The 23826-nt window shown below is 42.7% G+C and overlaps 1 long non-coding RNA gene across 1 annotated transcript in view; it reads right to left on the bottom strand.

Moving 5' to 3' along the window:
• Positions 1-23826, bottom strand: part of LOC148151962 (uncharacterized) — a 212917-nt gene that overhangs the window by 14992 nt on the left and 174099 nt on the right. The window lies entirely within an intron of this gene.

Below are 23826 nucleotides of genomic sequence, written 5' to 3'. Positions count from 1 at the left end.
GGCATTTGGTATGCTTTCCTTTATTGGTCAGAGCATTAAGGAAAAGAGTTGGGAGGTTGTGTTGCAGTTGTACAGGACATTGATTAAGCCACTTTTGGATTATTGTGTACAATTCTGGCCTCCTTCCTTTTGGAAGGATGTTGTGAAACTTGAAAGGGTTCAGAAAAAATTTACAAAGATATTGCCAGGGTTGGAGGATTTGAGCTATAGGGAGAGGTTCAGTAGGCTGGGGCTTGTTTTCCCTGGCATGTCAGAGGCTGAGGGATGACGTTATAGAGGTTTATAAAATCATGAGGAGCATGGATAGGATAAATAGACAAGGTCTTTTCCCTGAGGAGAAAGTGAGGTCTGCAGATGCTGGAGATCAGAGCTGAAAATGTGTTGCTGGAAAAGCGCAGCAGGTCAGGCAGCATCCAGGGAACAGGAGAATCGACGTTGCCTGAAAAGGGCTTATGCCCGAAACGTCAATTCTCCTGTTCCCTGGATGCTGCCTGACCTGCTGCGCTTTTCCAGCAAGGTCTTTTCCCTGGCATGGGGGAGTCCAGAACTAGATGGCATAGGTTGAGGATGAGAGGGGAAAGATATAAAAGAGACCGAAGGACAACAGCAACAGTATGTGATGGATGGCAGTTATAGGAAGGGGGGAAAGTCTCAGATATAGTCACATAGATGGGTTAACTCCAGGAAAGGTAAGAGAGGTAGGCAGCTAGTGCAGGAGTCTTTTGTAGATATACCCATTTCAAACAGGTATGCTGTTTTGGAAAATGTTGGGGGTGATGGATTCTCAGGGGAACATAGCACGAACAGTCAAGTGTCTGGTATTGAGACTGGCTCTAATGCAACGAGGGGTACGTCGGGTTCCAAGAGATCAATTGTGTTAGGGGATTCTGTAGTCTGAGGTACAGACAGACGTTTCTGTGGCCAGCAGTGAAAAAGCAGAATGACGTGTTGCTTCCCTGGTGCCAGGATCAAGGATGTCTCAGAGAGGGTGCAGAATGTTCTCACGGGGGAGAGGGGCCAGCAAGAGGTCATTGTCCACTTTGGAACCAACGACATAGGAAGGGAAAAGGTTGAGATGCTGAAGGGAGATTACAGAGAGTTAGGCAGAAATTTAAAAAGGAAGTTCTTGAGAGTAGTAATATCTGGATTGCTCCCGGTGCTACGAGCTAGTGAGGGCAGGAATAGGAAGATTAGAGCAGATGAATGCATGGCTGAGGAGCTGGTGTATGGGAGAAGGATTCACATTTTTGGATCATTGGAATCTCTTTTGAGGTAGAAGTGACCTGTACAAGAAAGACGATTGCACCTAAATTGGAAGGGGACTAATATACTAGCAGGGAAATTTGCTAGAGCTGCTCGGAGGGATTTAAACTAGTAAGGTGGGGGGCGGGGGTAGGTGGGACCCAGGGAGATAGTGAGGAAAGAGATTGATCTGAGACTGGTACAGTTGAGAACAGAAGCGAGTCAAATGGTCAGGGCAGGCAGGGACAAGGTAGGATTAATAAAGTAAACTGCATTTATTTCAATGCAAGGGGCCTAACAGGGAAGACAGATGAACTCAGGGCATGGTTAGGAACATGGGACTGGGATATCATAGTAATTGCAGAAACATGTCTCAGGGATGGGCAGGACTGGCAGCTTAATGTTCCAGGATATAAATGCTACAGGAAGGATAGAAAGGGAGGCAAGAGAGGAGAGGGAGTGGCATTTTTGATAAGGGATAGCATTACAGCTGTGCTGAGAGAGGATATTCTGGGAAATTTATCCAGGGAAGTTATTTGGGTGGAACTGACAAATAAGAAAGGGATGATAACCTTATTGGGATTGTATTATAGACCCCTTAATAGTCAGAGGGAAATTGAGAAACAAACTTGTAAGGAGACCTTAGATATCTGTAAGAATAATAGGGTGGTTATGAGAGGGGATTTTAACTTTCCAAACATAGACTGGGACTGCCATAGTGTTAAGGGTTTAGATGGAGAGGAATTTGTTAAGTGTGTACAAGACAATTTTCTGATTCAGTATGTGGATGTATCTACGAGAGAAGGTGCAAAACTTGACCTACTCTTGGGAAATAAGGCAGGGCAGGTGAATGAGGTGTCAGTGGGGGAGCACTTTGGGACCAGTGACCATAATTCTATTGGATTTAAAATAATGATGGAAAAGGATAGACCAAATCTAAAAGTTGAAGTTCGAAATTGGAGAAAGGCCAATTTTGACAGTATTAGGCAAGAACTTTCGAAAGCTGATTGGGGGCAGATGTTCGCAGGTTAAGAGACGGCTGAAAAATGGGAAGCCTTCAGAAATGAGATAACAAGAATCCAGAGAAAGTATATTCCTATTAGGGTGAGAGGAAAGGCTGGTAGGTATAGGGAATGCTGGATGACTAAAGAAATTGAGGGTTTGGTTAAGAAAAAGAAGGAAGCATATGTAAGGTATAGACAGGATAGATCAAGTGAATCCTTAGAAGAGTAGAAAGGAAGTAGGAGTATACTTAAGAGGGAAATCAGGAGGGGAAAAAGGGGACATGAGAGAGCTTTGGCAAATAGAATTAAGGAGAATTCAAAGAGATTTTGCAAATACATAAAGGACAAAAGAGTAACTAGGGAGAGAATAGGGCCACTCAAAGATCAGCAAGTCAGCCTTTGTGTGGACCCGCAGGAAATAGGGGAGATACTAAATGAGTATTTTGCATCAGTATTTACTTGGAAAAGGATATGGAAGATGTAGACTGTAGGAAAATAGATGGTGACATCTTGCAAAGTGTCCATATTATAGAGGAGGAAGTGCTGGATGTCTTGAAACGGGTAAAGGTGGATAAAACCCCAGGACCTGATCAGGTGTATCCGAGAACTCTGTGGGAAGCCAGAGAAGTGATTGCTGGGCCTCTTGCTGACATATTTGTATCATCGATAGTCATGGGTGAGGTGCTGGATGACTGGAGATTGGCTGACGTGGTGTCACTGTTTAAGAAGGGTGGTAATGACAAGCCAGGGAACTATAGACCAGTGAACCTGACCTCGGTGGTGGGAAGTTGTTGGAGGGAATCCTGAGGGATAGGATGTACATGTATTTGGAAAGGCAAGGACTGATTAGGGACAGCTTTGTGTGTGGGAAACCATGTCTCACAAACTTGATTGAGTTTTTTGAGGCAGTAACAAAAAGGATTGATGAGGGCAGAGTGGTAGATGTGATCTATATGGACTTCAGTAAGGCATTCGACAAGGTTCCCCATGGGAGACTGATTAGCAAGGTTAGATCTCATGGAATACAAGGTGTACTAGCCATTTGGATACAGAACTGGATCAAAGGTGGAAGACAGAGGGTAGTGGTGGAGGGTTGTTTTTCAGACTGGAGGCCTGTGACCAGTGGAGTGCCACAAGGATCGGTGCTGGGTCCTCTACTTTTTGTCTTTTACATAAATGATTGGAATGCGAGCATAAGAGATACAGTTAGTAAGTTTGCAGATGACACCAAAATTGGAGGTGTAGTGGACAGCGAGGAGGGTTACCTCAGATTACAACAGGATCTGGACCAGATGGGCCAATGGGCTGAGAAGTGGCAGATGGAGTTTAATTCAGATAAATGCAAGGTACTGCATTTTGGAAAGCAAATCTTAGCAGGACTTGTACACTGAATGGTAAGGTCCTAAGGGGTGTTGCTGAACAAAGAGACCTTGGAGTGCAGGTTTATAGTTCCTTGAAAGTGGAGTCGCAGGTAGATAGGATAGTGAAGAAGGTGTTTGGTATGCTTTCCTTTATTGGTCAGAGTATTGAGAACAGGAGTTGGGAGGTCATGTTGTGGCTGTACAGGCCATTGGTTAGGCCACTGTTGGAATGTTGCATGCAATTCTGGTCTCCTTCCTATCGGAAAGATGTTGTGAAACTTGAAAGGGTTCAGAAAAGATTTACAAAGATGTTGTCAGAGTTGGAGGATTTGAGCTATAGGGAGAGGCTGAACAGGCTGGGGCTGTTTTCCCTGGAGTGTTGGAGGTTGAGGGGTGATCTTATAGAGGTTAACAAAATTATGAGGGGCATGGATAGGGTAAATAGACAAAGTCTTTTCCCTGGGGTCGGGGAATTCAGAACTAAAGGGCATAGGTTTAGGGTGAGAGGGGAAAGATATAAAAGAGACCTACGGGGCAACTTTTTCACACAGAGAGTTGTACGTGTATGGAATGAGCTGCCAGAGGAAGTGGTGGAGGCTGGTACAATTGCAACATTTAAGAGGCATTTGGATGGGTATATGAAGAGGAAGGGTTTGGAGGGATATGGGCCGGGTGCTGGCAGGTGGGACTAGATTGGGTTGGGATATCTGGTCGGCATGGACGGGTTGGACTGAATGGTTTGTTTCCATGCTGTACATCTCTATGATTCTATGACAACTTTTTCACGCAGAATGTGGTGCATGTTTCAAATGAGCTGCCAGAGGAAGTGGTGGAGGCTAGTACAATTGCATTTAAAAGGCATCTGAATGTGTGTCTGAATAGGATGGGTAAAAACAAGGACTGCAGATGCTGGAAAACAGAGTGTAGATTAGAGTGGTGCTGGAAAAACACAGCAGGTCAGGCAGCATCCGAGGAGGAGGAAAATCGACGTTTCGGGCAAAAGCCCTTCATCAGGAATAGATGCCTGCCTTGAAGAAGTTTTCCTCCTGTCTCTACAAGAACCTGTCCTACCTGCCTATCTTCCTTTCCACCTATCCACTCAACCCTCCTCTCTGACCTATCACCTTCATCCCCATCCCCATTCACCTATTGTGCTCTATACTACTTTCTCCCCACCCCCACCTCCCTCTCATTTATCTCTCCACTCTGCAGGCACCCTGCCTCTATTCCTGATGAAGGGTTTTTGCCCGAAACGTCAATTTTCCTGCTCCTCGGATTCTGCCTGACCTGCTGTACTTTTCCAGCACCACTCTAATCTAGACTCTGGTTTCCAGTATCTGCAGTCCTTGTTTTTACCTCCTTGATTTTAACCCTACTGCGAATCCTCTTGCAAAGATGCCTGCCTCCTCTCTCTACAAGAATCTCAGTGAGTCTCTGTCTCTCACTGCAACCCCCAGGTCATCTCCTCTGCCCTGAAGCTTTTCAACCATGTCCTGAAACAGACTTGCCTCATTTCCCCTTCCCCCACCTCACCCCAGCTCCAACCTTCCAGCTCAGCTCCGTCCTCATGACCTGTCCTACCTGCATATCTTCCTTTCCACCTATCCACTCAACCCTCCTCTCTGACCAATCACCTCCATCCCCACCCCCATTCACCTATTGTACTCTATGCTACTTTCTCCCCACCCCTACCCACTTCTCTCATGTATCTCTCCACTCTGTAGGTACCCTGCCTCTATTCCTGATGAAGGGCTTTTGCCCAAAACGTCAATTTTCCTGCTCCTCAGATGCTGCCTGACCTGCTGTGCTTTTCCAGCACACTCTAATCTAGCATCTGAATAGGATGGTTTAGAGGGATATGGGCCAAGTGCTTGAAAATGGGACTAGATTAGGTTGGATATCTGTTTGTTGTGGACGAGTTGGATCAAAGTGTCTGTTTCCATGCTGTACATCTCTATGACTCTATGACTCTAATTTGTTGCAACTAGCTGAAGAAGGAGTGAACAGATTTCTCTCTTTTCCCTCTGCCAGGGTTAGAATACACCAAAGCAGGTACAGTCTGTTTAAAAATAACCTCAGGGAAGAAGTGAGCAATGCAGAAGAATCTCACCATGTGCTCCAAACTGAAGGAACATGGTGAGTAATGACTATCCCACATGAAGGGAAGTGTTTTGAACAAGGGTTATAGACTCAGACCAAAAACATGCAGCCTCTGGAATACTTTGTTTTAAATGGGAAGAAGCAAGGTAATGCTAAAACATTTGTGCTACATTCTGCTATGGAGACATTTATATTTTTAAAATAAAAGGCAAGAAATTTGGGCCCTCCGTGAAGGTATGATGAAATACTGAGAGCTCTAAGTCCTAATTAGAGAGATTCCAAAAATGCTAATAAAACTGAACCAGTTATTGTTGTCCCTACATTCCTAAGTAATACGGGGTTGGGGGTGGCCGTAGGTGGTGAGCTGATCTGTTCACCTCCTGAGGAGTCGAGTATGGCCAGAGGAGCCAGGTTCCAAAACTTATGAAGAAATAGTCGGAATCTTACAGAGCCATTTTTGATCCAAGCCACTGGAGATTATTGAAAGGTTCAGATTGCACAGATGCAACCGACATGATGGTGAATCTGTCACCCATTTTGTAGGCAGCATTCTGCAAGTTCACATGAAACATAAATGACGCTAGCAGATGTTTAAAATGTGAAGCAGTCTAGAACAGTTATTCATAGAAAGGAATCTAGACTTAACAGGAGCTGTGGAAATAACAGTCTCAATGGAACTAATCTCCAAGGGAGCTCAACAACTAAGCATGAAAATGAGAGTTCACAAAATGACAGCTGAGAGACGAGCATCAACACTGGCTCAAAACTACCATCCGTGTGGAAAAACAGGTCAGTGCAACACAAATTGCTGGTGTAAAGGAGCTGTAAACAGAAACTGTGGCCGAAATGGGCATGTCAAATGGCTGTGATTGAGGAAGAAATATGAACAACAAATGACAAGAGTACAAAAACTTAAGAGTTGTAAGAAAATCTACATGGGCATGAGAAATGGCTAGACTCAGAGTCTGAGGAGGAGGTGTTAATAAACATCCTAGCTGTTGCCAGCGACACCAGCTTCAACTTGGTGACACTTCAGCTGGATGGTAAGAATGGAGGTGGACCCTGGAGTGGTGGTTCTGTTGATACCTTAAAGTGTATATCAGAAGCAACGAGGTAAAAAAAATGACTGCAGATGCTGGAAACCAGATTCTGGATTAGTAGTGCTGGAAGAGCACAGTAGTTCAGGCAGCTCCTTGGATGCTGCCTGAACTGCTGTATATCAGAAGCAGCTGAGTGATATTGCACTGCAAACCCTCAACAACTTATTAAGAACATGCATAGGTGAAGTGGTGCCTTGAAGGAGTTGTACCAATCTAAATGTTCAGTTATCTTGTCAGTCTTAAGATTTATCCTTACATGCTGTCAAAGGAAATTTTCTGGGTTTATTGGGAAGAATGTGCTTGGAGAACATCAAACTCAACTAACTGAAGTAAATTGCTTGTCAGCTTCTGAGACTGAGCTATCACAACTTCTAAAGAACCATGCCATTGTTTTCAATAGGGATTTAGGAAGCATGGAAAAGATCTCTGTCAAATTGACATACCCGAATGAGAGTCAAACGAAATGTTGCAAGACTAGATCAGTGCCTTATGCGATAAGGTTGAAGATCGAGGCAGGACTAGAGAAGCTGAAATCCTCGACCTTGTAAATGTGAGTGCTTAGGTCACACCTACCATACTCACTGATGAAGAAAAATAGGACAATACAAATCTGCTGTGATTCTAAAGTCACTATTTATCCGATAGTGTGTGCTGAGCGATATCCTTTACCTTGAATCGACAATCTATTTGCTGGACTAGATGGAGGTCATATTTTCAGTAAAACTGGCCTTAGTGAAGCCTATCTCAAGATGAATGTAGATCCTGAATCACAGGAATACTTGACAATAGCAACACATAAAGGATTATTCCTTTAAGAGACTTCCATTTGGAATCACATCTGCATTATTACAATGTGCCATAGTTCAGGTTCAAAGTGGATTGGAAAGAATCCAGTGTTACCCAAATGATATTTTAGTCACAGGAGAAATGAAAAAGAGCATCTCTGCAATTTCGATGCTACTCTGTATAGACTTGAATATTAGGGCCTAAGAGTGGGGAAAGACAAATGTGAATGTTTAAAGCCTTAATTGAATGCTTAGGCCATGCTATTGTTGCAGTGAGCTGAATGCAAAGTGGATGTTGTTGCTGTCAGCTGATACTTATACAATCCAACGCACATGAGATTGTTTGATTGCCTCTCTAGATTAACTTTGCCAAATGAGTCAACTGCAAACAGTCCTTTTGGAGACATTTTCCACTTCGAACAAGTAGAGAACAGTGAGGTAATGTGAGGAGAATTTAGGAATTACGGTAGAAATGATCCACTACCATCAAAAATGATGGGCATAGTTCCTCATAGCAAGATTACAGGAACAATCACAGAACTGAAGTTATATGTTACATGGAAGCCAAAACTTTCCATTCAAGCAGAGTGAGTCCAATGGTCAATGAGGGTCTTCATCCACTTGAGTTAAATGTGTGTTAAATCAACTACACAAAAGTCACTGTGGTAACGTCAAAAGAAAGAAACAGCCAGAAGCTAGGTGGCCAGGGCTTGACATCCAATTTGATGAGAAGATGGGCATATGTGCAGTCTGCAAACGGGTTTGCAACCTACCTCCATTAGCACCATTACACTGATGGAAATGACCACAAAGAAACCATATTGGCTATGCTGGACATTTTGAAAGGTGAATGTTTTTCATAATGGTTGACCCATCTTCAGAGAAAACCACTGAAAGACAGGGGAAGATCTTTGAAAGGATTGTTATCCAGAGTAACATGTTGAGGTTATATCACAGGAGTTTACAGATCATCGAAAGCAAAATGGAATTCAACATATATGGTCAGCTGCTTATCACCCAGCCACAAATGGTTTGGCAGAATGTTTGCTCAGTCAGTGAAACCATCCAGAAAGGTATCTCAAAAACAAGAATCATGATCCAAAAGACTGAGCCACTCAATTTACTCAACAAACTCTCCAATATTGCTAATGGTAAAACATCAGTTAGCACAGCATTTGATTTACTGAAATAACCCATGACAAGATACATTGTTGACTGGAAACAGTTGAATTAGGCTCTCCAAGGAGAGAACAAGGTCTACATTTTCCAACAAAGGTTAAGAAATGTTGGCAAGGAATTGAGTACCAGCCATCACTGTAGCATAGACTGAATTAGTCTTCTACACTGTACAGGTGAGAGACGACATAGCAGAGAAGACATGAAAATCTACTTTTGGCAACTAGAACAAATGTGCCAGAGACAACATTTTTTTGTGCATTCACCAATAACTGTGTCAAATGGAGACTTGGATACACATAAGGTGGGAACAGTAATTGGGGTATCTGAGGAAGACAACACCTCAGTAGAGAACGCCACACATGTATGGATCTGTGTGTGAATATGTATGTGTGTGTGCGCTTGCGTGTGGAGGATATGAGCTTCTGTGAGAGAGTGCATGTATGTGTATGTATGTGAGTGTAAAGGGGTATAAGTCTGTGAAAGGGTGCATGGTTGGGTGGTACGTGTAAGCATATGAGAGAGAGCCCACATTATAATTTCTTTTAAAAGTTCTTGGATTTACATATGAAAGAACTGAAACCAACATGCTCATTCTAAAAGATGAGTGACTTAACAAACACGCCGGGTCTTTTTCAATATATCATTTCAGTTGCATCACACTGTAAACGTTTGCTATAAATTCTGTGTCTTATGATCTTATTCTCCACCACCATCTGATGAAGGAGTAGCGCTCTGAAAGCTAGTGCTTCCAAATAAATCTGTTGGATTATAAACTGGTGTGCGATTTTTAACGTTGTACAGCCCAGTCTAACACCAGCATCTCGAAATTACAAAATACCAAAGGTTAAAGCCAATGAGAAAAATAAAAAGATTCCTGAAATGGATTGACAGACAAATAGAAACCAACATCTTCCAAAATGTCTTACTTACTGACTGTTTTATACATAGTTGTGAATGTTTTCATTGTCTTTAATTTAATGTTGGAAAGATGCTGTGTATCTGTGTAAATATGGTGGACTGTCACTCTAAGAGTCGGATCATATGACATTATTGTTAATTTTGGAGGGAAACAGCTTAGTCTAACCTTACTACCTGCAGAGTGAACACGTCCTTAATAACATTCCTGTTGTTAAACACTTTGGCCTCCTGGTCTTTCTTGGAACATTACAAAAAGGTTGTGACATTGTCAATTCATTATGTACCTCGCTTTATATATCGTTCAGTGTAAAGAAATAAGCTCACCAAATTCCTTACCTTAAATAACTACAAAGTTAATTTTACAACTATGGCTGGAATATTCTCAATCACTGAAAAATATGGGTATTGGTGAGAAAGTTGGGAAAATAGCTGGAGATTGGCAGTGAGCAGCTTTCCATTGAAATGTTCCACTTTCCAATGAAGTGTTGAACCGCATCTTGGGATAGGTGGAGTTAGTGAGCCAAGAGAAGCCAATGCCTTCTCATTATCATGTCATCTGACCTCATTGCTTTGCAGTTTGTAGTTCTTCCACTCATCAGATAGAAATTGATGCTGAGAATTCCTGATATGGAAATCAGTTCAGTAACTTGATGACCAAAGCTTGTTTCTCACTCATTCAGCTTTTCATTTGTCATCAACATTGCAGGAAGCACAACGTTGTAGTGACCACACATACCCCCTGTCCAGCAGAACCTCCAGGTTTCTGTCGGCAATGTGGGGTAACTAGCACCCTCTGTCAAATATATCTGGGGTAAATAAAACAAACAATGCTGAGCAGCAGTAGATTGCTTTAATTTGGATGGCTGCATTAAGGGATTTAAAGGTGGCATCAGTACAAGTAATCATGTGCGTTCTTGATGGAGGCCAAAAATTCTGCATATAGTAAAATAGAATGACAGGGGCCTTTCTTTTTAAGTGCATTCTTTTTGAGAGAGTGGCACTGGATAGTGTCGTCTTTTAAAAATCTGTTTGCAGAAGGGATGTTTATCAAACAGGGTATGGTTTTGGATAGAAATTACAGTAGGAGGGGAAAGGCTCTTGCACATTTTGCCTTTACATCAAGATTGAACTGGAGAGGGTGCACATCCTGCTTTCCCACCACTTGGTGATCAAAACGGCTGCTGTCATGTGACTGGCTTTTAAACTGTAAAATCAAGGTCCAAGGTAAGGTATCATGGTAATCCCATCGAGCTGTTGGGTTCTCCCATCACATTAGCACAAACCTTTTGTTCCTTTAACAAGGCAGATTGTTATTCTTTTACAATAAAGGCACTGGTGAAGTTTTATTTACTCTGAATCTGCCAAGGATTGAGCCATTATCAGAAGTGTTCTCATTATTCTTGGAGTACTCCTTGATATGAGAAAGTGTGAAAGTCTCCTTATAATGCATCTTCATAATTTTCAGAGAGTTGACAAGCTCGAAGTTGCAAAACGGTCTGGCAGCCACTTTTGAGTCCCAATAAAAATGCTGTTCTCACTTCCGAGAGACAGAGAGGACTGGTGATGGTTTCACCTGAGGACCACCATGTCTCAGGTGAAGGGAGAATTTGAGAAAGCAAGTCCTTCAGCCAGTGCAGTGACTGAACCCATGATACTGGCATTACAAACCAGCCATCTAACAAACCAATTATTTGTCTCCAGTATTCATTTTGAAAATATTTGGTATGTGAAACTAGTGAATGAAGTTAAAGATTAATATTTATTGAAGCAAATCTTCAAGACAAACTACGCAATAGGTTGTAAAATGCCAAACAGACTCAAAAGGCAAAAGCTTCTGCTTCTATTACATATGATCTGATCAGAACATGTTAATCCAAGAGAGATAAAGAATAATTAACTTGAAGTACAAAATGTGATTTGCATATATTATCATCATCTAACACCGAATCAGGCGCAAATATGACTTACTTTTCTGTAATACTCTCAGAAAATAATAAACAACAAACATGCTAATGTTTTTCTTCAGGTAATCCTGTTAAGTTGTAGGTCAGAGGATATCATAATCTGCTGTTTGAGGAGCCACAAAATCTACAAAAAAAAACCAGTGCAAGCGCTGGAAATCTGAAATAAAATCAAAAAGTGCTGGAGAAGCTCAACGAGAGTGGTAGTATCTGTAAAGAGAGAAACAGAGTCAATATTTCCAGTCCCAAGACTCTTCTGCAGCCTCAAAATGTTCACTTTCTTTACCTACCAAAAGTTGCAGGATCTGCTATGACTCTACAGCACCTCTGGTTCTTATTATAGAATCTATTATAAATGCCTATCAATAGTATCATTCCCTTATTCTATCCTCTAGTTAAGCACATAACATGATTTTTCTGCATTGGAGACATCCAATATAATCACATTAGCTCAGCCTCCAAATTCAACAACGGAATTGTCTACTTTATAGAGAAGCACCAGAAGTACTGGCAAAACATTGGATGATTAGGAATGAATTACAGGGATATAACATAATCTGTTCAGACAAGGTTGTAATAGATTAACTGTGATTTTTTTTTTTACTTATGTGGCTGCAGAAACCATTATTATTCAATGTTAAGGTTTCCAATGTATTCATGGTTTCAGATAACATAGCATGATTGGTTGTGATGCCACTATGTATGGTCTGTCATGGCAGATATTCAGTATTGAGTTGTGGTCTCCTTGGATAATCATGGTCACAATTTGAGCTGTTCCTCATGTTGCAATGAATTCTCACTAAAGCTTATCATGGTGTGATACGTGTCTGGTAGATTTGCTGCCACCATCCTCTTTCCTAATGTGGATCGACAAAACCAATTTGATCTAGTGTGGTGGAGGAGAAGCATCCCATTGCCTACTGAAAAGAGCCTCTTGTCTTAAACAAAATGCAGTTTATTTTGGATAAAAACAATATACAAATTACATTGATATGATTGACATTGTCACTTACACAACAAGAGAGGCCTTATCGTTATGTCTTTTTCTTTTAAGATTAAGAACTACTCTGCATCCCAGCAAAGCCCACCAAAATATTGCAGTTGCTTCATGAAGTGCTCAATATTAAATCTTTCGGACCCTATACACTTATACAACACCTAATTTTCCATTTGTTGAGCAAACATAATCAAAGACCCCTCCCACTCCTGGTTATAATCTTTTTTAACCTTTTCCCTTGGGCAGAAGATACAAAAGCATGTATGAAAAAATTCAAGATCAGCTTTTTCCCTGATGTTATTAGAGTTGTGAATGGGCCTCTCAAATTTGAATTTTAAAGTCGATCTTGCTCTTTGTGCGCCTTCTCCGCAACCGTAACACTGTATTCCTCACTCTGTTCTATTATCCATATGTATTTGATAAATGTAATAAATCCAATAGAGTCTTCTGGCAACCCTCAGCAAGAGAAGTGAGAAGGTTGGGAGAAGCAGGTATTAGAGGGCAGCGGAGAAGGATAAAGGGAGTGTGAACCTGGGACCCAGAAAAGAAGTATTCTCTTTGGCTGACACTAGCCCACACTCAGTGTGGACCTCCATCAGCCATGCTAAAATAGTGCAGGGCTGAAAATGTGTTGCTGGAAAAGCGCAGCAGGTCAGGCAGCATTCAAGGAGCAGGAGAATCGACATTTCGGGCATGAGCCTAGAAAAGCGCTAGTGATAGGGGACTCTCGCTTTGTGGGCGGCACGGTGGCACAGTGGTTAGCACTGCTGCCTCACAGCGCCAGAGACCCGGGTTCAATTCCTGCCTCAGGCGACTGACTGTGTGGAGTTTGCACGTTCTCCCTGTGTCTGCATGGGTTTCCTCCGGGTGCTCCGGTTTCCTCCCACAGTCCAAAAGATGTGCAGGTCAGGTGAATTGGCCGTGCTAAATTGCCCGTAGTGTTAGGTAAGGGGTAAATGTAGGGGTATGGGTGGGTTACGCTTCGGCAGGTCGGTGTGGACTTGTTGGGCCGAAGGGCCTGTTTCCACACTGTAAGTAATCTAATCTAATCTAATCAATAGTTAGATGGATTGACAGGAGGTTTTGTGGTCAGGAATGGGACTCCCGGAAGCTATGTTGCCTCCCTGGTGCCAGGGTCTGGGATGTCGCCGATCGGGTTTACAAGATTCTGAAGGGGGAGGGGGAGCAGCCAGAAATCGTGGTACATATTGGCACAAATTGTTATTCCTGAAGAAGGGCTAATGCCCGAAACGTCGATTCTCCTGTTCCCTAGATGCTGCCTGACCTGCTGCGCTTTTCCAGCAACACATTTCCATCTCTGATCTCCAGCATCTGCAGACCTCACTTTCTCCGCACAAATTGTATAGCCAGGAAAGAGATGGAGGATCTGAAAAGTGACTACAGAGAGTTAGGTTTGATGCAGAAGAGCAGGACGAGTAGAGTAGTGATCTCAGCTTTGATACCGGTGCCACGAGGTAGTGAGATGAGGAACAGTCAGCGAATGCAGCTTAACACGTGGCTGCGAGGCTGGTGCAGGAGGGAGGGCTTCAGATATCTAGACCATTGGGATACCTTCTGGGGAAGGTGGGACCTGTACATGAAGAATGGGTTGCACCTGAACTGGAGGGGCACAAAAGTCCTGGGTGGGAGATTTGCTTGTGTGATTCGGGAGTGTTTAAACTATTTTGGCAGGGGGGTGGGAATCAGAGCCACATGTCTGAGAGGGGGACAATTGCAGATGGGGCAGTGACAGGATGTATTGAATCTACCGGGAAGGTTTCTCATGCGATGAAACAAGGGGATCGGTTAAAGTGTTCGAGGAGAAAGTGAGGACTGCAGATGCTGGAGATCAGAGCTGAAAATGTGTTGCTGGAAAAGCGCAGCAGGTCAGGCAGCATCCAAGGAACAGGAGAATCGACGTTTCGGGCATAAGCCTGAAGAAGGGCTTATGCCCGAAACGTCAATTCTCCTGTTCCTTGGATGCTGCCTGACCTGCTGAGCTTTTCCAGCAACACATTTTCAGATCGGTTAAAGTGTGTCTGCTTTAACGCAAGGAGTGTCTGGAATAAGAGTGACGAACTTAGAGCATGGATCAGTACTTGGGGCTACGATGTTGTGGCCATAACAGAGACGTGGGTTTCACAGGGGCAGGAATGGTTGCTTGGTGTTCCAGTTTTTAGAACGTTTAAAAAGAACAGGGAGGGTGGAAAAAGAGGAGGGGTTGTAGCATTACTAATCAGAGTGTCAGAGAAATTTGCCCAATAGGTTCATGCATCACTCGCAATAACTGCTCCTTAAATAGTCTCCACATGTCTGCTATGCCCTTTCTGTGGAACAATTGCTTCCAGTCTGTACTTCCCAATTCCTGTCTGATCGCGTCATAATTTCCTTTTGCCCAATTAAATATCTTCCCTCAGTAACTGCTCCTTTCCCTCTGAAGCCAAGGTAAATGTGAGGCAATTGTGATCACTGTCATTAAAGTATTCTCCCACTGAGCACATTGCCGAGCATCAAATCCAAAATGGCCACTCCCCTTGCCGGTCTGTCTCCATACTGAGTAAGGAAACCCTCCTGAACACACCTCACAAAAACGGCTCCATCCAAACCATCTGCATTTATGAGGTTCCAGTCGATATTGGGAAAGTTTAAATCACCCATAAAAACAACTCTGCTATTTCTGCATTTTTCCAGAATCTGCCGCCTATGAGTTCTTCAATCTCTCTACTGCTATTAGATTGTCTGTAGAAAACCCCCAATGCAGTGGCTGTTCCGTTGCTGTTCCTAACTTCCACCCATACTGACTCAGTAGACAAACTTCCTCAACAACCTCCGTTTCTGTAGCTGTGATGCACTGTCTGTGTGGAAAAAGATTTGCTAGCCCACAATAGGCCCACAAAAGCAAAATTGGCCAAACTGTACCAGAACACCCAGAATTCCTGAGCAGCTCACAAGCCAAATCAGACAGCACGCAGACAATGGAAAACGCTTTAAGCCCCATGGACATGACACAATACCACAGATATCTCAAAGCCCTAAGGGCAGGTTCACAACCCAGCAATACCAAAGCCACATAAAGAATGGGTCAGATATAGAGGCACCAGCAAGGACATGCTCCAGGCACAGGACAATGGAAGCACCTCACCACTTCAGAAGAGAGCTTAACACCTACCTGTGAAGAGGAATGGAACCATTGTTACTGTCAGGATGTTGCATTGTGTGAAGGAACAGGACATTCATCCGATAACTGTTTTCCAATTAGTATCCTTGGAACTAGATTACTCCATTTCCAGATACATTATAGTTTCCCATTTCTTAATCAGGGTCATTGTGCAGCATTACTATAAAACTGGTCTCATCCTCAGCTCTGGGAAGAGAAATTTGTATCTACCTGTACAGACTGTCAGTTCTGTGTCAGCCTAGGCAATTTCTCTTTTCCAGCGATATCACTTGCAATAACTGTTAATTTCACTTTGAGCTGTGTTTTGTGATCTCTAACCTATTGGGCAAATTTCTCTGACACTCTGATTAGTAATGCTACAACCCCTCCTCTTTTTCCACCCTCCCTGTTCTTTTTAAACGTTCTAAAAACTGGAACACCAAGCAACCATTCCTGCCCCTGTGAAACCCACGTCTCTGTTATGGCCACAACATCGTAGCCCCAAGTACTGATCCATGCTCTAAGTTCGTCACTCTTATTCCAGACACTCCTTGCGTTAAAGCAGACACACTTTAACCGATCTGAAAATGTGTTGCTGGAAAAGCTCAGCAGGTCAGGCAGCATCCAAGGAACAGGAGAATTGACGTTTCGGGCATAAGCCCTTCTTCAGGCTTATGCCCGAAACGTCGATTCTCCTGTTCCTTGGATGCTGCAGGACCTGCTGCGCTTTTCCAGCAACACATTTTCAGCTCTGATCTCCAGCATCTGCAGTCCTCACTTTCTCCTCGAACACTTTAACCGATCCCCTTGTTTCATCGCATGAGAAACCTTCCCGGTAGATTCAATACATCCTGTCACTGCCCCATCTGCAACTGTCCCCCTCTCAGACATGTGGCTCTGATTCCCACCCCCCTGCCAAACTAGTTTAAACCCTCCCGAATCACACAAGCAAATCTCCCACCCAGGACTTTTGTGCCCCTCCAGTTCAGGTGCAACCCATTCTTCATGTACAGGTCCCACCTTCCCCAGAAGGTATCCCAATGGTCTAGATATCTGAAGCCCTCCCTCCTGCACCAGCCTCGCAGCCACGTGTTAAGCTGCTCTGGGAAGCGAGAAAGAAGGTTGCTAAGTTGCTGGTGAGGATATTTGCCTCCTCACTCACCACAGGAGTCATACCGGAGGATTGGAAGGAGGCAAATGTTGTTCCTCTTTTCAAGAAGGGTAATAGGGAAATCCCTGGCAATTACAGACCAGTCAGTCTTACATGTGTGGTCAGCAAGGTTTTGGAAAAAATTCTGAGAGATAGGATTTATGACTATTTGGCAAAGCATAATGTAATTAAAGGCAGTCAGCATGGCTTTGTGAGGGGCAGGTCATGCCTCACGAATCTTATTGAGTTATTTGAGGAGGTGATAAGACAGGTCGACGAATGTCGAGCAGTGGATGTGGTGTATATGGAGTTCAGCAAGGCATTTCATAAGGTCCCCAATGATAGGCTCATTCATTAAGTATGGGATAAAGTTAGATTTGGCTATCTGGATTCAGAATTGGCTGGTTGACTGAAGGCAGAGAGTGGTTGTAGATGGAAAATATTCTGCCTGGAGATCAGTGTTGAGTGGGGTCCTCAGGGCTCTGTTCTTGGGCTTCTGCTCTTTGTAGTTTTCATAAATGACTTGGATGGGGAGGTTGGGAAGTGAGTTAGTAAATTTGCAGATGATACAAAGGTTGGAGGTGTCATCGATAGTATAGAGGGCTACTGCAGGCTGCAGCGTGACATAGACAGGATGCAGAGCTGGGTTGAGAAATGGCAGATAGAGTTCAGAGCTGAAAATGTGTTGCTGGAAAAACACAGCAGGTCAGGCAGCATCCAAGGAACAGGAGAATCGACGTTTCGGGCATGAGCCCTTCTTCAGGAATGAGGAAAGTGATTAAAGGCAGATAGAGTTCAACCTGGATAAATGCGAAGTAATACATTTTGGAAGGTCAAACTCAAATGCTGAATATAGGATTAAAGACAGGATTTTTGGCAGTGTGGAGGAACAGAGGGATCTGGGTGTGCAAGTATATAGATCCCTCAAAGTTGTCACCCAAGTGGATAGGGTTGTTAAGAAAGCATATGATTTTTTGGCTTTCATTAACAGGGTGATCGAATTAAAGAGTTGCGAGGTTTTGCTACAGCTCTACAAGTCCCTGGTGAGACCACACTTGGAATATTGTGTCCAGTTCTGGTTGCCCTACTATAGGAAAGATACAGAGGTGTTGGAGAGGGTGCAAAGAAGATTTACCAGGATGCTGCCTGGACTGGAGGGCTTACCTTATGAAGAAAGGTTGAATAAGCTCGGACTTTTCTCTCTGGAGAGAAGGAGGAAGAGAAGAGACCTGATCGAGGTATACAAGATAATGAGTGGAATAGATAGAGTCAATAGCCAGAAAATTTTCCTCAGGGCAGAATTGACTGGTACGAGGAGTTACAGTTTGATGATATTAGGAGGAAGGTTTTAAGGAGAAGGCAGAGGTAGGTTCTTTATGCAGAGAGTTGTGAATGCGTGGAATATGTTGCCAGCTGTGGTGGTGGAAGCAGAGTCATTAGGGACATTTAAGTGACTGCTGGACATGCACATGGATAACAGTGAGTTGAGGGGTGCGTAGGTTAAGTTATTATATTTTACATTAGGATTAAACCTCGGCAGAACATCGTGGGCCAAAGGATCTGTTCTGTGTTGTACTTTTCTATGTTCTATGTTCTATAAAGTTGAGCATCAGAAATAAGTTCCAAAGAACAGTCACTTTGCACTCAAAGTATTCATTGGTTTTTCTGTCCACCTATGTTCCCAGAAAATGTTGGGATTTTGCAGCAAAGCTGACTGTGATGTGATATCATTGACTGGCTGGATGAGTCCGAGGTGGACCCCTGGAATATCACACTTTTATCGAGCTGGGGAAAAGAAAGACTACAAAGGAAGGTGTAATGAGAGGAGAAAGTGAGGTCTGCAGATGCTGGAGATCAGAGCTGGAAATGTGTTGTTGGAAAAGTGCAGCAGGTCAGGCAGCATCCAGGGAACAGGAGAATCGACGTTTCGGGCATAAGCCCTTCTTCAGGAATGAGGAAAGTTTGTCCAGCAGGCTAAGATAAAAGGTAGGGAGGAGGGACTTGGGGGAGGGGCGTCGGAAATGTGATAGGTGGAAAGAGGTCAAGGTGAGGGTGATAGGTCAGACTGGGGTGGGGGCGGAGAGGTCGGGAAGAAGATTGCAGGTTCGGAAGGCGGTGCTGAATTCGCTGGATTTGACTGAGACAGGGTGGGGGGAGTGGAAATGAGGAAACTGGTGAAATCCGAGTTCATCCCTTGTGGTTGGAGGGTTCCTAGGCGGAAGATGAGGCGTTCTTCCTCCAACCGTCGTTTTGTTGTGGTCTGACGATGGAGGAGTCCAAAGACCTGCATATCCTTGGTGGAGTGGGAGGGGGAATTGAAATGTTGAGCTACAGGGTGGTTGGGTTGGTTGGTCCGGGTGTCCCAGAGGTGTTCTCTGAAACGCTCCGCAAGTAGCCGGCAAGTAGTAGGTGTAATGAGAGGTTGACTACCTACACCTCTCCCTCTTAACAGGAAGCCACATACTGCAGTCATAATTCCAGGAATATAGGTTAACATACAGTGAATGTGGTAGTTCTTCAATTCATTAATGGCATAACCTACAAGTCATAACACTACTGCAGTGCATACAAAGTCAATGAAAGAATAATCATGGAACACAACCTCAGAACTTAAACTCCTGCCATGAATTGGAGGAGAGTCACAGGAGCTCCAATGATAGTCAGCAGGTGCTGACGTATTCACTTCATCATGTCACTCAAAATTGACTATTTTCTCGACTGTACTGATTGGGATAAAGGAGAAAGACTTTACTGGAACTCGTCATCTCACGCTGATCAATTTTTCAGCTTTATAAAGGCCACTAAATGCATTAGTGAGAACTGTAAATGAAACACCAGAGAAAATAAAGAAGGAATCAAGAACAGAAACTACCGTCCCATTTACATCCTACTCAGTAACTTTCAGCATACATAATTAACATTGTGATCTATTGGAAACACTTGCCGCAAACTGAACTGCAAGCATGTTTTAAAATGAAAATAGAGGGTGGGCAATGATACCACTCGAGTAGGGGAGGATTGTTTTGGGAGAGGGCTGGTCTGCATAGTGTATGTCAAAACTATGGCATTCTGCAAAGACTGTGTGTGGGGCTGTGACTGTGAGAGCAGTTCAATACATTTGGGCGTTCGGCTCTTGCAACTGCAGAAATGTAAATCCCCCAGGAAGATGTTTGGTCTTCATATGTGCTAAATTAAAGATCAAAATTGCGTATCAAAGGCCATCTTGATAGCTGACAATTCAAGTCAGGGAAATACCATCTCGAGTATGGAAAACAATAGCTCTGTAAAATCTGGGAAGGTAAATAACCCAGCTTTACCGCATACCAGATTCAACACTGAGTCAACAATTTCACATCATAACCTCTGGTGCCCTAACATTTTTTTGTCAGTCTGTTTGTTTCAGTTCTGATTGGTAATGATTCTGCATTTCCCATTGACATCTCTCAGTACACCATTATCTCTTTACTTGCTTCCATGACCATCCCCTTGCATTCTACCATCATCTCTATATTGTCTTCTGTCTTTTACCCAATCATAGACCTTCCCCATCCAATTTCCATCATTTCTCAGCTAATGTACTTGCTTAAATCCTGTTGCATCTCTAATTTTCCCAGTGTTAAAGATCAACTGGAAACATGTTTGAAGACCATAAGTTGTAAGAGTAGAAGAAGACCATTCAGCCCATCCAGTCTGCTCTGCCTTTCAATAAGATCATGGCTAATCTGACAATCCACAACTCCACTTCTCCCTGTAATCTTTGATTCCCTTACTGATTAAATCTAATGACCCAGCCTCAATACTTCTATGGGATAAAGAACTCCACAGCTTCACTACCCTCTGAAAAAAGAAATTCCTCCTCAAATCTGTTTTAAATGTGTGACCCTTTTATTCTGAAATTATGCCCTCTGGTTCTGGACTCACCACCAGGGGAAACAACTTTTGCACATCTAACCCTGTCAAGTCCACTAAGAAACTTGTATGAGTCATGTATGGTCATCTTTCATTCTTCTAAATTCCTAAGAATACAAGTACAACGTACTCAACTTCTCCTTGTCAGTCAATCCATCTATACCTGGTATCAACTAAGTGAAACTTCTATGGACTGCATCCAATATCAGTACATCTTTAATAAAAGCCAAATGCTGTAAATCAGAAACAAAAACAGAAATTTCTGGAAAAGTTCAGCAGGTCTGGCAGCATTTGTGGAGAGAAATCTGAGTTAATGTTTTGGATCAAGGGACCTTTCCTCAGAACTCTGAGGAAAGGTCACTTGACATGAAACATTAACTCTGATTTCTTTACACAGATGCTTCCAGAGCTACTGAGCTTTTCAAGAAATTCCTATTTTTGTTTCCAGTTTATCTTTATTTAAATAAGGTGCCCAAAACTGTTGACAGTAATCCAGCTGTGGTCTCACAAGTGACTTATAATGATTTAGCAAAACTTCCCTCCTCTAATACTCTATTTCTTTTGAAATATAGGCCAAGGTTTCATCTGCTTCTTCTATTTCTTGCTGAACTTGAATGCTGGCATTTTGTGATTCAGGTATTAGGCTCGCAAGTCCCTGTGTTCTATAGCTTTCTGCATTCTTTTTCTATTTAAATAGTATTTAACTCCTCTATTCTTCCTGCCAAAGAGCATAAGCTCATATTTTCTCACATTTTATTTCATCTGCCAAGTTTTGGCCACTCACTTAGCCACTGACATGAGTGCACTCACATTCCTCATCCAAATGTTTTATTCTCCGCAGCCGCTGCTAAAGCTACTAAATATCGCATTTCCCACTATTTTTTTGATTTTGTTGCTGATTTCCAGCATCTACCACATTTTATTTTTATATTTGTGTGTTGTTTACCAAAAATAAAATTGAAATTATTTAAACTAAGGCAAATTCCAAAATTTATATTTAAATGTGATCAATTTAAAGTTTTGAATTTAGTTTGATTTATATCCCCAGTAAAATTGTCTACAGTTGCCCTATATCAAATTAACCATCTTGTGCCTCGAAAGATTATAATACGTGGTGAAATAGTGTTTCTGGACTTCTAAAATAGTTGGATCTTTCAATTATATGCAATAAATTAGACCCAATGTATTCAAAGTTATGCACTTCTGAGTCTTTTTCTTTCACAGAGTTAAATGATTTGAAGGTGAACAATGCGTCCGATTACACCAGTTTCTTGTAGGGTAATTCTGTAATTGTTTCATGGTATGCCCAGTGATGAATGTTGCAGCACATCAGTCAATAGACCTGACTGTCATGTAACATTGTCTTTGTCTTTACAAATTCCACACTTTGTAGCTCCTTGAATTCAAAACTCTTGCCCTCAATTATAGCTCCTTCCACTGCTTCACCTCAACTTGCATTTGCAATTTCCTCCAAGCCTCAGTCTGCTCTCTTGAAACTGTGTTATTATGTCTTTTCTCTATCTCACTTCACTTCTGATAGCACAGCTAGTCATTCTGTTCCTAAGCAATGAGAGGGTTGCACAAAATTATCTCTGGCAAGGCAGAGTGAGATAAAAGTGCAACATCCGACAATGTCACCTTATCAAGTTAAGAAGCAAAAGTTTTTGTGCTTGAAAATTGACAAAAGCTTACTTTGTCATTTCTAAAGCTGGGCAATAGATTTTTAAATCACTTTTAGGGGTATTTATGACAACGTGCACCTGCACTTCCTTGTGTTTCTGATATTTCAGTCAAATACCATAGTTAGCCATGGTCAACTCCTCTACGGTTCCAAAATCTCCTCACACCACCATGGCACCTTCCCATTTGCAATTGAAGAGGGTACAATACTTGCCTGTTCACTTCCTCCCTCCTCACCATCCAAGACCTCAGGCACACCTTCCAGATGAAGCAATAATTTACCTGCATTTCATTCAATCTGGTTGACTGCATTCACTACTCACAGTGTGGTCTCCTGGGCACTGGGGAGATTGAAACCACAGCAGGGTGCCTGTCTCTAATTGTCCTTGAGAAAGTTGGTAGTGAACTGCCTTCTTGAACTGCTGCAGTCCATGTGCTGTCATTAGATCTATAGTACTCTTAGGGAGGGAATTCCAAGATTTTGAGCCAACAATACTAAAGGAACAGTGATATGCTTCCAAGTCAGATAGTGAGTGGCTTAGAGGGGAACTTGCAGCTGGTGGTGTTTCCATGTATCTGCTGCCCTTTGTCCTTCTAGATGGAAGTCATTGTGGGGTTGGAGGAGTCTTTCAAAGAACCTTTGGTGAATTTCTTCAGGTCATCTTGGAGATGATATGTTCTGATGGTACAAACTTGATTGAGTTTTTTGAGGTTGTAACCAAAGCAGTGGACATTGTCAACATGGACTTTAGTAGGGTCATTGACAAGGTTCTGCATGTAGACTGGTTAGTAACAGTAGATCACATGGGATTCAGGGAGAGCTTGCCAAGTGGATACAAAATTGGCTTGATGGTAGGAGACTGAGAGTGGTGGTGGAACAATGGTTTTCAGATGGAGGCCTGTGACTGGTTGTGTTTCTCAGGGATTAGTGCTGTGTTCACTGAAGGAACCGAAACTAACTTGGTCATTCTAAAAGGTGAAAGACGTAAGCTAAATTTGTTTAATATTACATTCCATGACTCTGCGATCCTGTTGCAATAAAGTCTGTGTCTTATGATTCTGCTCCACAACCACCTGATGAAGAAGCAGCGCTTTGAAAGCAAGTGCTTCCAAATAAACCTGTTGGACTAGAAAGTTATGAGGAGCTTAAATAAGCAGTAACATTTCTCCTTAGTGGAGGGGGGTCAATAACCAGGGAGCACATTTTTAAATTAAGGAACAGGGGTTTTTGGGAGAAATAGAGTAAATTCTTTTTCACCCAGAGAGTGGTAGACATCTGGAAG

The sequence above is a fragment of the Chiloscyllium plagiosum genome, unplaced genomic scaffold (genome assembly GCF_037043375.1).
Source record: "Chiloscyllium plagiosum isolate Xiang-an unplaced genomic scaffold, Cpla_swu_hap1 HiC_scaffold_2, whole genome shotgun sequence".
NCBI classification, from domain to species: Eukaryota; Metazoa; Chordata; class Chondrichthyes; order Orectolobiformes; family Hemiscylliidae; genus Chiloscyllium; species Chiloscyllium plagiosum.
The sequence above is the reverse complement of the archived record's forward strand: the minus strand, read 5'-3'. Positions and strand labels throughout refer to the sequence as shown.